We start from the raw sequence: 15508 nt of genomic DNA on the forward strand, positions 1-15508 counted from the left end.
ATGTGACCTTATATGCTCATTCAGACAAAGGTTGATTTGCTTCCAAGTTGGTGCCTGCTCCTATCTGGCCCTGTACAACCAATATAGTAACCAATTATGTTGTTTGTGTATTGCTGCTGCCCAGCAAAGGGCATCACTCTACCTTGGTGGAGGCAGGTTTTACAAGTGAGGTATTGCTAAGTCCATACAGCTATGTAGATGCTCATATAGCTGTTAATAGTCATGAACACAAGGTCATAACACAGTTGGACACCTCTCCAATTTTAACCTGATAATCATGCTTATTCTGGTACCCAAGTCTGTGTCAAGGCAATACAACAACTAGTAGCTGTAGAAATGTACGTCTGTTGGATGCACGGAAACTGAGATTACACATGTGTACAACATGTATAGCTTATTTACCTGACATTTTGCATCCCGTGTCTGTTGTTATAAGGCTTACAAGTACACCTACTCATACATAGATGTGCACAGGTAATATCTGAAATACATTTCTGTTCTATGTCAGTATAGCACACTGTATTTACACTCTTGCTGCTCAGTCATACCTCTCAACCTGTTAGAGCAGGACATCTGGAGGATGCCACACATACATGGGGGGCAATGACCCAAAATTAGTGACACTTTCTTAATACTGCTGTAACACACTAGTCATTTGATAGCACAGTAGCCTTTGCATTCACAGAAATACCCTGGAGGATGTCTGACACTCATATATATGCTAGTATGTTCTAATGTCAGTCTTCACAGATTTGCCAATGATTTGCCATACATAACACAACTCTATGAGTAAATGACTACAAATGTGAGGCACACATATGGTCAGTGTGCATAACACTGGACAGATGAATGGTTTGAGCTCAGTATATCACATGCAGTTCAACACACACATCTGCAACAGTAGTTAAATATGCAAATACCCTGTATAGGTCTCTCAGATTTGTGAGACAAACATGTATATAATAGTTGTATTCACAAGTAACATATGGATATCTATGACATCCCAGTAGCTGGCCTAGCAGTGTCACAATCAGTATTGTTCAACAGACACTCCAGTAGTAGTAATATGTGAGACATTCCTTCCTGGAGTGACTCAGGGACCTGAGCTGTGATCTATGTCACTGCAGACAGACCCAGATGCTTTGGACATAGGTGCTGATCAGCAATATATCAGTACAGCAAGTCTAGTTGAGACATATTTGTTTAACATCCTATATCCCATTATTGCATACCCCCTACTTCATTCCATTACATCCTTACTTGTTTGACATACCTTTTTTCCCCAAGTATCGTTGGCTTGGATTCCAGTCCCTGTGTCTGTTTCTCTCTCTCTCTCTCTCTCTGTCTACCCATGTAGAGGTATAGACCTGTTTTGCATAGGCAGCAGCTTGCCTTTTGTAGGTAATGCTCATGAGCAGGTGATGGCCTGTGCACCAATTGGTGTCCCCCACTTGCTAACTGCATGCAGCACAGCTGTGTTGTTATTCCTATAACCAGTGGCATGACAACACACTCCTATAATTAAGTACTTCATGTGGGCATTGCCCCTTTTCCTTGCATGTGAGGACATCATGGAGGTGTGTGAACACCAGCATCACAGAGGGTAGTTGGAAATACCACTTACAACAAAACATGTGGAGACAGCCCAACAAAATGGGGGGGAAGGTCCTAGACTTAGGGACAAAATGTGAGTATTGTTGTTATACATTTGGATTCATGCTAGTTTAACAGGGTTTGTGTGGACATGGATATTCTGCATGGGTCTCAGTCTGACAGTGTTATATGGTTGACATAACTCTCAACTGTAGGGCTATCCACAAAATAGCCGGAAATCTGACTCTTATGTTTGGTCTGTTCCTCCGACAGTTGCTGTCCTTGGCAAATCAGTAGCATACCTTGGGTATTGCAGTCAGTAAATGCTAACTTCGATTTGTGTTTTTGACTTCATATCCCTCAGTTAAGATATGTTACAACAAACCCTGTTACACCAGCAACTTTCTCAGTTTATAACAGGAATATTTCAATTATGCCTCTGTGCTTGGGCCTCTGTCCCCCAATTATATCAGGCTTTGTCCAGATGTCATGCAGTAAGAGGTTGATAGGTATGGTATATCATTAGTTAGTGCCTTCCTTCCTGATATCATCCCAGTGATGTAACAGAATGCCAGACATATTATGACGAAGAGGCCATATATATGAGGACAGAGCCTGGACATTATGTGGGAATCTGTACAGTTGAGGGGTCTGTGTATGTATAGCAATTGTTAACAGACTGTTAGGATTGTATAGCAGTGTAGTGTGTAAATGTTTGTTGTGCTGTGTAGGCAGGGGGTACATTTAATTGTCATTGCTCCTTTTCTATCTGGCTGTGCATGCTACTCCAGTTTCTGGTGGTCCATCAGCTGAATATGTTTTAGGGGCAGACTGAGACATGTTCTATACCACCGCAAGAGCCAGACTATATTGTGACTTGGGGCAGTATATGTAGGGGTAGTGTGTGACTGTCAAACATGATATTTATGTTCACACAGTCATTATACTCTACTGTTCATTTGGCTTACCAGTATCTCACTGTGACTGTGGTGAAATTGGTTGTGGACTCACACTGGTGACTGTTTTTTACTACTGCTACATCCTTGTAGTGCCTGATATATTTGCAAATGCATGTATAATTCCCTTTAGCTGACTTGGGGTAGTGTTGTGTCAGTCTGACTGTAGTTTGGATGGTGCTTGGTGACATGCTAAGCAGCTTAGTGTACTTTCTCTAATGTCATGTTACGTCCAGGTATTCGTAGGATGTCCAGTTGTCTGGCTCATATCTTTTGTCTGGTCCCCATAAGTGTTGCATATCTCTGACAAATCAGTGGGATGATGTGAGGATTTCAGGCAATAACTAATGAGAAGCAATTGAGTCTTGGAGCTGTGTATTTCAGTCAATATATGTTAGAATAGACAGTGTTACTGTAACAGCTGTCTCAGCTTATCTGGTCAAGTTTATCAGATATGTTCCTATTTTCATGGCTTTCTTCTCCCACTTTGTCAGGTTTGGTCCAGATTCATTTATATATATATATATATATATATATATATTAATATATATATATATATGTGTATCTATCTATATATATATATATATATATATATATATATATATATATATGTGTATATATGTGTGTGTGTGTGTGTGCATATGTATATATATATATATATATATATATATATATATATATGTGTGTGTATATATATATATATATATATATATATATATATATATATATATATTTTTTTTTTTTTTTTCAAATATATGTATCTTCATTTTATTTTTTTTCAGCAGCACAAGGCTTTGACTTCTTCAAAAACAAAAACCACTATAACCATAACAATTATAAAGGCTTTACCCATTATATAACTAACTAATAATTCGGTCCTTGCCTTTAAAATAGTTTTTTTTTTCATATTATTTTAATTTTTATAATGGAATTATTTGGTTTTATGGTAAATGGATGTTGTAAACTTATATATGCATGCTTTGTTTTTGTTGTTCTGAAGATCCTGTCTCGTGCTAAAAGCACTTAAATAAATTTCTTTAACTGCCTTGGGTCGTTCACGGCTTGTTTTTGTTTTCTACGTCTGGTTTTGTATCTTGCTTTATATGTATCTTCATACATGTATATCTGTATATGTATATTTACAAAACTTGAGTGATTCCACACAGCTTTTTCCCCTACTATTGAATGACTCTACTGCATATGTTTGAAAATGCATCAGAAATTACTACAGCTCAAATTTTGTAGTGGTACATGCCTCTGACTATACTGTACAAGGTTCTGGGGTCAAAACTTGGAAAGGCTGATTATTTTGTTGCTAGGCAGAACAGAGGCTGATGGAGACAGAGTGATTAAAGCAGTTTTAAGCGGCGTTAAGTGCATTTGCATGGGTCTGTGTGATGCTAAGCGATGCCAACATACAGTTAACCGTACAGATGCTTAATCCATTTTGGCTTCACTTAGTATCGCGCAAACTCATTTACACCTGCTTACTCCCACTTACACCCGCACTAATTTCTTTAAAAGAAAACAAAAAGGGGTTATAGGAAAGTGGTGATAAAGGGGCACACAGAGGGAAAAACAATATGAAAGGTAGCTAGGGATATGCAGGATGCGTGTAGGGAAAGTCCATAGCTGTCCATTTGTAATACAGCAACAGCTGTGCATTTGTACAGAATTTGGAGGTGAATTTGGACACTCAAACCCCAGACAGAGGGGTAAGGACAACAGAAGTGTGTTGTCAAGCCCATTGGACCAGATTATGTGTCCAGTGGACACCTGTGTGAAATGGACAGCTATAAATGGGGCGATGATTGTTTTGGGACAGATGCCCTTTTGCCTTTGTTAATGTGAGAGTGGGATGTTGGGGAAGGATTGTAGGTACATCTGTGGAGGTAGGTTGGGTAGGGAGACAGAGAAGACAGACAAGACAGCAGACAGGGGTGGTGTATGACACGTGTGGGGGTAAACACCTTGGACAGGGAGGATGTTGGGAATCAGAGGCCCATGAGCCCCCATATGGATATGGTGGAACTGACATCCCAACCTGCAGGAAGTCACGACTGCACCTTCACAGCCCTGATGGTGGCTGTGCTGAGAGCTGGACAGGTGGGACAGCCTGCTGGTCAAGGTGTGCCAGGAGACCCTCCATCTGGTGCAGCTGGCCACCCAACTCAGAGCAGATGACACTGCGCACCAAACCCCGGAACTGATGGCAGATGACAGGCTCATCTCCATGACTGCCCCCAGCTGGTGCAAAGCCTGCAGGAGATGAAGTTCCATGGTGTGTCGAGATGTGCTGGGGCCCGGTGCCATGGCCAGATGGGGCGGGACAGGTGGATCCCCAGGGATCAACTTTCCCAAACGTGGTATGATGTTGAGGTTTTCCAAGATATATTGCTTAGCCATGACCAAAACATTTCAATATTAGATTTAAAGGCATGCATGGGTGTTCACCTAACCTAAAATATCAGATGTGAAACAGTTGCATAAACAGAACACATGCATAACTGGAACAACAATAAGCATTGAATCAGCATGTCTGTAACAACAATGGCAACAGGCCACCAACAATGGTATTTCAACAAGGTATGTTAACATGCAACCAATTAATTATATGAACAATAATGTAACACATGTCCCAACATTAGGTTTGGTAACAACATACCCATAGTATATGAATAATAATTAGTGATGGAGATGAGGGGTGGGGGAAGAGAAGAAAAGTCCATTAACAACTGCATAGGCCTCTATTTTTACAACAGTACTGCTCAATATTCTAGAGGTCTGCCCTCACTTTACAACTACCTATGGCCTATGTAAGACATACCCATATTTGTGATGTGGGCCATGTAGAGGGCCTTCTGTAAAATGGCGCCCACATGGTGGGAAACTGTCAGGTCGCTAAAAACCTCATTGCATAAGTCACCTCACACCTGATTCCATGCTCAGTACATTATTGCTGTCATACTTAGTGTGGATGACATATGCCACAGCAGGGGGGGTGATGACTCTTCTGGCATTCCGTTTGCGGTACTGCTTCTTGTACCAGTCAGTAATCAGGTGACTTTCTATTGGGGGATGGCCACATCAGTAGGCAGATGTAAGACAGTGGGCAGCTTGCAAGCATCCACACACCTGGTCAGTCACAGACCACTGCTATTGTCCTGTACTTCAGATAGATATATCTCAAACAGTAGAGGCCCCTAGACCGATCCATGAGGTACACCATTGTGGATGAATCTACTATTAGAGGTGTGTTCTACTACTTTGACTGACTGGCTACTATCATTGGGCCAGTTAGCTACCCATCTGGTAACCTACAGGTTGGTGCCTAGCTGTGTAGGCTTATTTGCCCTGTCAACATGGGAATTAGTGTGGGAGGATTGGGCTAAGAGAAGGTAGGCATTATTCACCATCTTCCCCTCGTCCCTATGTTTGTTGACCACTGCAGAGAGATCAATCAGGTTTCATAGGCCTGATCTCCCTTTGACAATACCATGGTGTGTGGGCCCAGGCATTTTGATGTTGCTGATGTCCCTGTTCATAATGTCCTTGATATTGCCTCCCATGCCTCTGCAGAGGAAGCTAGTTAGGCTGATGTGCATCATATTGGCTGAATTGGTGGATTTCTCCACCTTTGTGTATAGGAATGACTGTGGGTGTCCTCTGTGCTGATGGGATGACACCAGTGCTCAGGCTGTGGTTGACTACAGTGTGGAATGGATCTGAGAGGCCATGTCTGTGTTCATGTGGGATGCAGCCGGGGATGGTATCATGAGTATGGAGACCTCTGTGTGCTGCCTTTGAGAGGGCATTACAGGCCTGCTTCCGGATGATGAAGGGAGGGGGGATGGGTGCTGCACATGCACATGTGTACCACTGGGGGACAGGGAGGGTGGTGTTTGCACTTCACCTGTCTGCAGCTGGTTGCCTATATCTATGCCATATGTGCATGTGGTGTTACTGACCATGACTACAGACCAGATTTGTGTGTTGCCTCTGGAATTGCACATACATGTTTGGAAGGCCTAGTGATTTGCCTTGGTGGATGTGTCTGATTTGCACTCAAAGACAGCCTTAGGATACATCACCTGTGCCCTTATTTGCTTGTACAGACCAAGGTGACATTGTTTCCAATGAGGCACCTGTTCCTTCTTGGCCCATCCAGCAATTGTTTCCACCTATTATGGTATTTGCGTATTGCTGCTGTCCACCACAGGCATTTACCCTACCTTGAGGGAGATGATGTTGTCCTGTCAGGTACTGCTGAGTCTATACAGCTATGTGGGTGCCCACATAGTATTGTGGTGTGGGTCTGGACACTAATGCTAGTTCCAATTACAGCTACTTCTACTTGCTTTGAGGAGATTTATAGTCATTTGTGTACAGTTCATTCTGTTTGACACTGTAAAGGGGGTGGGGGGCAGGGGAGATAGTGACCTGAACAGTGATGGCTATGTGGGCAGATATTACCAAGGGGGATGACACTGTAGGAGTGCTACAGTGGCTACTCACATTGGTTAGGACTAGGTACATTAGATTCCCACCTGCCGTAAGAGTGTTGACTGGCTGATCCACTGCATTGCCATTGACAAAGCCGAGGAATCTATGTGCATTCATGTTCAGGTGGCATAGGTCAGGCAGACTATGGTTGGGTATTTGAATTCACCCAGGAGCAGGGTAGACGATTGAATCCTGACAAATTCCAGCAGGTCTCAATAGGTGTGGTGGGCATCCATAGTCATGGTTGTAGGCCTGTAGCTAGCTATGCTGTGAGTTGTTGTTTTGTCAATGTTAACTGCACTTGGGATGTTACCCGTGTGACATACTGTTTGGCCAGCCTGGAGGTGTGTATGTGTATGCTAATGTTCAACACTCTACCTTCTGTGGCTTTGTGGGCCTCCTTTTGGGGTCTAAACGTATGATGGGATGAGTGACCTAGCAAGGTTGGTGTGCTCTCCACAGCTAGAAAGCAGGTGTCAGTGACTGCAAAAATGTCAGCATCCTACAGGACAAGGTACACTTGCTTTGACATGGGTTTCATGGTAAGACTCCTAGCTCCTGTTAGAGCAAGACATCTGCACAAAGACACACATCAGTGGTGGGCAAAGGACAGTAAATAGTGTCACTTTATGAATCTAGCTGAAGCACACTTATTTGCCAGCAAAGACGGTGTCACATTCACAGGTGTACTCTGCAGGATATGACATCTGACAATGAAATGTATGCTGATTTGTTATGACTTCAGTCTTTAATGGGTTGCCAGTGATGTGCCAGACAATACACAACTGTCTGAGATATTCACTACAAATATGAGGCAGACATGTAGTCAGTCTGCAACACTCTGGACAGTTGTCAGGTTTGGGCTCAGTATATCACATACAGCTCAACACACACATCTGCACTTTTCATGTAATATGCACATATCGTGCGTACATCTATTACATTTGTAAGACAAGCATATGTATCAGAGTAGCATTCACAAGTGATATATGACTAAGTACAACATCCCAGGTAGCTGGCCTACCAGAGACACACTCAGTATTGGACAACAGAGACTCCATTAGTAGTCATACATGAGCTGACCTTTGCTGGGGTGAGTCCGGGGCCAGAGATGTGCTCCATGTCAATGCAGGCAGGCCAAGCAGAAATGGCCATAGGTGCTGGAAAGCAGCATGTGAGTCCATTAGGTCTTGCTGCGGCCTAGTGTTTAATGTCCTATTTGACATCATTGCATCCCCCTTCTACATTCCATTACATGCTTACATGATTCACATACCTGTTATAGTGCTCAGGAGTTACCTCACAACAATGCAATTGATTAGGTTTGTGTAGTCGCAGTCTGTCATTGTATAGACAGGTTGAGACCTGAGTTGCAAAGGCAGCAGCTTGACTTTTACATGTACTGCTCATGAGCAGGCGATGGCCTGTGCACCAATCGGTGTCTCCCACTAGCTACTTGCATCTAGAGCAGCTGCATTGTCTTTCCATTTGCCAGTGCCATAGCAACACAGTGCTATAATTACAGCCTTCATGTGGGCCTTGCCCCTTTTCCTTGCCTGTGTGGAGAACATTATGGATGTGTGGGGGCTACAGCTTCACAGACAGTAGGTGGGAATGCCTCTCAGGAGGAGAGGACATGTGGAGACAGCCCAGCCACATGGGGAGCAAAGCTCCAGAATTGGGTACAGATTGTAAGGCAGTAGTGCTGTTATACACATAGAGGGTTGCTAGTTTAACAGGGTTCATCTGGGCATGCATTTTTTGTGTGACTTGATGTCTGACAGTGATATGTCTCTGACATACCTCTCAACTGGCCTGATATCCACACACTGCCCATGGGTTTATTCCTCAGACAATGTCTATTTCTATGGAAGCAGTAGGATAATGTGAGGATTGTAGTCAGTAACTGTTGACATCCATTGGTGTTTCAGACATCATATCCTTCAGGGATGTTATGTTACAACAAAGATTGTGACACTGTCAACTGTTTCAGTTTGTAACACCATTATGTGAGATATGTCTCTCTTTCCAGCCCCCTATCCCCCAAGTATGTCATGCTTTGTGCAGATGTCTTGCAGTAAGAGAGTCAGAGGTATGTGATATCATTATTTATTGACTACACTCAAGGTATCATCCCATTGATTTAGCAAACTCCTGGAAGTGGTATGTGGCAGTGGCCATGAATATGGTCTCACAACATGGAGATTCTGTGGAAATCTGTACATATGAGAGTTATGTACATCTGGCCATTTTGAAGCGACTGCCAAGATTGTGTAGCAGTGTTGTGTGTAGATGTTTGTTTGGTTGGGTAGGGAGAGTAGCAAATGTGAGTGTCACAGATCCTTTTTTATCTGACTGTGCATGCTGCTATGGCTGCTGATTGTCTATTAGATGTGTATGTTTGCAGGGGCAGACTGAGACAGGTCCTTTAACACCTCACGATTCCCAGTACACTGTGAGTTGGGCCTTTATCTGTCAGTGTATTGTGTGACTGGGAATCAGGATATGTTCGTTCAAACAGTTGTTCTACTCTAGAGTTCATTGGGGTATTGGTATGTTGCTGTGACTCTGGTGAAAATGGTTGTGGGTTGACATTTATGCACCACTATCTGCTTTTCCCTACAGTTTCATCCCTGTAGTGCATGATATATTTGGATATACATGGGTAATTGCCCAGAGCTGATTTGGGTTAGTGTTGCGTTGCTCTTACTGTGGTTCAGAAGGTGCTGGGTGACATGGTTGGCAGCTGTCACTGTTTTTTCCATTCTGTTACATGACTGCGGTTCATACCTCTCCACTGTCCAGATGTCTAGACACTGTCCTGATGTGTGGCTCATATGTTTTGTCTGTTGGCCACAACAGTTGTGCGTTGCTGAGAAATCACTGGGATAATGTGAGCGCTGACATCAGTAAATTTTGACATTCATTTGTGTTTCAGACCTGAAATCTGTCTGGCATTGTATGTTTCAGCACACCATGTCACTCTAGCAGACTTCTACATGTATGACAGCCATATTTCAAATGTGTCACGGTTGTTTGTCCTTTATTCCCCCCATTTGTCAGGGTTTCTGCAGATTTGTTGCAGTAAAAGTTGGTTATCTGTCTATATATCTCTGTTTGAATATATATAGATATGTATATATATATATATATATATATATATATATATATACATATAAATATGGATATATAACTCCCCCTTATGTTGAGAATGAATGTTGTGCGTGATATGTTTGTAAAAACATTATGACTTTTGACAACTCTGATGGTGTACTGGTAAGTTGCTGTGATGATTGTGCACAGTGTCCTGGATTCCAGACCAAGAAGTGATTACTTTTTTTCATTAATGTTAAATGACCAGAATAAATGCTATGTTTGTAAAAGCATTACAGATTCCCACAGCTCAGATAGTGTAGTGATATGTTGCTGTGATTGTAGTACACAGCATCTTGGCTTCAAGACTTGGCAGCACTGATCATTTTGTTGCTGGGCAGAACAAGGGCTGATAGAGACAGAGTGATTAAGGCACTTTTAAGTATTTGTAAGCGGGTTTGCAAGGTTTTGTGTGCTGCTAAGCATTGCTAAGAGAAGGTTAAACCCTCTTAGCTTCAATTAGCACCACTTACTTCCGCTGAAACCTGTGCTAATTTTCTTTAAAGAAAAGAAAACAAGGTGATAGGAAAGTGGTGAAATGGGGGCAAGCAGAGGGTAAAACATTATTAAAAGCACCTAGGGATGTGCAGGATGGATGTAAGAAAGGACCATAACTCTACATTTCTTCGGCAGCAACAGCTGTGAATTACATGTATAGAATTTGGAATTTACAGCTTTACACCCCACAGGGAGGGGTGTTGGCAAAAGACATTTGCAGAGTAATCATGGGTTTATTGATTAGTTTGTACATAGGGGCAAAATGTAGACTTTTGTATGGGGCAATGTTTTTTTTTTTGCGGGACAGATGCCCTTTTTTAAGGCAAGAGTGGGATGTTGGGGAAGGGCTGTAGGTATACAAGAAAAAGAAAATAATCTGGTTCCACACAGCAGTGAAAATCAATATGTCCTTTATAGTAGTAAGGTAAGCGCTTTCTCTGAATAACATCCGCTTCATCAGACCAACAAAGATAGAATAACAGTTACATTTTTAAACACTAAAACATCCAATCAAAAATCAGATAAAATGTGCATCATAGCTAAAAGCCATTTGATAAAATACATCTGTAGAATATATAGATCTTTTAAAAATTGAATAAAAACAGACTAAATGAACGATATGTATCTTCCTCCTGGAAACAATACCTTAACTACCTATCTACCCAACTACCACAACATTGTACTTGGAGATTTCAACATAGACTGCTAACCACTTAAATCTATATGGCTTCTCAGTTAATAACAGGAAAGATAATATCAGTGACCATATGCTCACCAAAAGGTCCACTTCCACACATAATGTCAAAACTACATGCTCTAAAAAAAATGAACTAAAAGCATGTGATTGGTCTCCACTAACCTATCTGGTACTTAATGAGGCTGTAACCTATTTTAACACTACCTTTCTTCAAATACTAGATCACCACTCACCTTACCACTCTACTAGAATAATATCCAAATCTGCCCCATGGCTAACTAAACAAACTAGGCAAAATGCTCCTAGAAATGAAATATGGGCTAAATGGAGAGCTAGCAAATGCCCATCTGACCACCTCCTTTTAAACAATTGAGAAACAACACCAAAGAGATACTCTTAGGGATAAAAAGAGTTCCTAAACCTAAAAACTATCAACCAAAATAATTCCAATCAAATCCCTGATGCCTTCAATAACTGCTTTACAGATACCATCCCTAGCCAATTTAACTGCTTCTCCATCTAATCTCTATCCCCCACCTTTCATATACACCCAGTTTCTACATCTCTTATACAAAAAAGCTTGCACCCCATCTGCTGATCGTCTCCCATCTGAATTCCTTCAAATTGCTAAAGCCATAGCCTACCCATATCCATCCTCATTAACAGAACCATCTCTGAAGGCAAAATTCCTGCCATATGGAAAGTATCACATCATCCCTCTACATAAAGGTGGAACCTCAGTTGAGCTCACTAACTACCGACCTATTGCCTTACTCTGCTAAGATAATGGAAAATGTATTCACAAACAACTACTCAACCATCTTCTACAGAATAATCTACTAGCCAACTGCCAACATGGCTTTAGACCAACCATTCAATAGCACTACTACTGCTCTTCTCTCCTTTACTGACTCTATAAACAAAAATTGTAACAAACTCCTTTTCCTCTGCACTATTCATAGACCTGTCAAAAGCCTTTGATATGGTTAATCATACTCTTCTTCTAGAGAAACTAAGTACCTTTCTCTGGATCCTCTAGCATTACAATGGTTCAAATGTTATCTTCAAAACAGACAGCAAGCTGTACTCTGGGAAAACAATCTGTCTTCATTACTTCCTGTAAATACTGGAGTCCCTCAAGGCTCTATCTTAGTTCCCCTACTTTTTTCCATATTTATTAATGACATGAACATACCCCAAGCCTCCTGCATCAAATAATATGCAGACTCTACCTTAATCTGCACTGCTAAAACATATCCTCCCTCCAGTCCCTCACCCAAACTGCTTTGCAAAATCATGAAACCTGGTTCACCACACCCCTCCTTCCTCAAAACTAAAAAACAAAACTACTGCTTTTACTCCCAACTCATAAGTCACCCTCCAATCTTCACTCTATACTCCTAACAATGCTACTAACAGAAACACCAGAACTACCTACTGGGTGTACTAATTGATAATCATCATATTAACTATTAACTATGACAACCCACCATAAAAGTCGGTCAACAACAACAAAAACTTGGTTGGTACTCTATAAACTCCTTACCTCCCCTCCCCTCAAAAAGAAAAACTAACCCAAACCCACCTGATTTCCACCCTTTCTATGCCTCTGCTTATTTACTAGCCTATCTAAAATAACATCTCCAAACTTTCTACCTGCTAATAGCATGCAGCTAGATCCCGTCACATCTACAGAACCTCACAGTTACTGATCTCCCAAAAGATCCTCACTAATCTGATTTCTCCATATAAAATCTAAACACTATAAAAAGGAAAAAAATCAGCCCCCTCTCTAACTATCTACCCATCCAACCAACTCTCAAAAAAAACATTAAAGAACATCTGAAAACTCAGTGGTGGCTCTGTGTGTGTGCCCTGGACTGAAACTTTTTTTTTTCCTCCAGCTTATACCCTTCCCTGTCCCCCATCTTTTCTTTTGCTTTCCTTAGTAATACAAGTTAATTAAGGACTTTACTCTTTCTACCCCATACCCTTTTGTTTCTTATATACTTGTATTATTATTTTTATTTTTTTTAAATTTTAGCATAATGACTCTTTTTTTTTTTATAACTATATTTTTTTTTTTGTTTATTTTGACTTAGTTATTTTTTTTAATGTGTTTTTTTGTTTTGCTTGGAGCTTTTCTCCCCAGGCCTCTACTGAAAATGGACATATATCCAGCTAGACTAGCCCGGTCAACAAATGTAAAATAAATAAAAATAAATAATGTACTTAAAAATGATAACAAATACAATAGTAAAAAATAATAAAAGATGGACTATTGAAATATATATGATAAAATATTAAAAGAGAAATCAATGCTTTAGTGGTTGTGCTTTAAGGAAGGGTTTCAGGGAAACTCTATTGTTTAAACCAGGAGGTTTATCAGCTTGAAAGCGCAAAATCCATTTCTGTTCACTAGATTCTGTTCTATTATTTATATCACCTCCTCTCTTGGTACTATGCAGAATCTCTAGTACCATAAAGCTAAATTTATGTTCTTTACCTTCTTTAGCTACATGTAGTGATAGTGCGCTGGTTTCTTTAACATTCCTAATATTCCTAAGGTGTTCAAGTATTCTATCCTTAAACACCCTGTTTGTTTTCCATATGTAAAATGAGAAGCAGGTAGTACAATAGCAAAAATAGACAACATTTTTTGTTCGACAATCTGCATAAAAAACAGTATCTGTCTTAAAACCCAAAGTGGGATGTGTGAAATTATTACCAATATGTATATGTGTACAGGCCATACAATTCCTACACATATATGTACCAAGTCTATCAGATATTATAGTTAATTTAGTATTAAAGGATCGATAACAGAGCTGACTCTTAAGTGATCTATTATTTCTAAAAGCAAAATCTGGATGTGTGCCAATTACCCCATTCAACTCATGTACAGTAGACAGAATATCCCAGTTCTTTTTAATAATATCACATGCTACATGCACATTGCTGGCAAAGGTCAACGGCATCTTTAGTTTATTCCAAGAGGTATCAGTGGAAGCATCACTTGAGAAAGTATTGTCAGTATTATCCCTGTTGTTAATACTAGTGGGGGGGGGGGGGGGGAGTATGGCTGGCACTTACCTGACCTATGCTGCCATCCTTCTGCTATTTGAGAATCAATAAGTTTACTGCTATAGCCTCTTTCTAAAAATTATTGGTTAAGTGTTTGTAATGCAACAATGAGACTATCATCATCATTAAAAAGTCTCATAGTTCAAAATATCTGTCCTTTCAACACATTGAATTTCGTATGATTCGGATGCATACTGCCATAGTGTAGAACATTATTCTTTCTAACAGTTTTCTTATACAAAGTAGTAGACACAGTGGATAAATTATTTTTAGTAACTTTAACATCCAAAAACTCTACTTCTTTATCAGAATATATCACTTTGGGTTTTACGATAGATACTGTTTTTATCCAGACTGTCGAACAAAAAAATGTTGTCTATTTTTGCTATTGTATTACCTGCTTCTCATTTTACATAGGGAAAACAAACAGGGTGTTTAAGGATAGAATACTTGAACACCTTAGGGATATCAGGAATGTTAAAGAAACCAGTGCACTATCACTACATGTAGCTAAAGAGGGTAAAAAACATACATTTAGCTTTATGGTACTAGAGATTCTGCATATTACCAAGAGAGGAGGTGATATAAATAATAGAACAGAATCTAGTGAACAGAAATGGATTTTGCGCTTTCAAGCTGATAAACCATCTTGTTTAATCAATAGAGTTTCCCTGAACTGGCACCTCACCTAAGTGTCATGTTTAATCATAGCCTCACCTCAGGTTTCATGCCCACTGAGTGGAGCAGAGCTACAGTTATCCCACTCCACAAGGGGGGATCCACCTTGGATCCCGGAAACTACTGTCCCATCAGTCTAACGAGCCTTATCTGCAAGGCCATGGAGCGTATTATCATGGAACTTATAAACAAAGACACTGGCAACCTTCAAACACTGGACCCCACCCAGTTTAGGTTTGTGAAGGGTTGATCTTGTCTCCTGAACCTGATTGACTTCTTTGAATCACTCTCCAGAGCCATGGACAAGGGTAAGGTGGTCCACACAGCCTATCTAGACCTTGCCAAG

At 40.7% G+C, this 15508-nt stretch overlaps 1 protein-coding gene across 1 annotated transcript in view; it reads left to right on the forward strand.

Moving 5' to 3' along the window:
* TPO (thyroid peroxidase) overlaps positions 1 to 15508 on the forward strand; it is a 1574682-nt gene that overhangs the window by 1048529 nt on the left and 510645 nt on the right. The gene's annotated exons all lie outside the window — the stretch shown is intronic.

Source organism: Protopterus annectens, chromosome 1.part1 (genome assembly GCF_019279795.1).
Source record: "Protopterus annectens isolate FY-2018-M chromosome 1.part1, PAN1.0, whole genome shotgun sequence".
Taxonomy (NCBI): Eukaryota; Metazoa; Chordata; order Ceratodontiformes; family Protopteridae; genus Protopterus; species Protopterus annectens.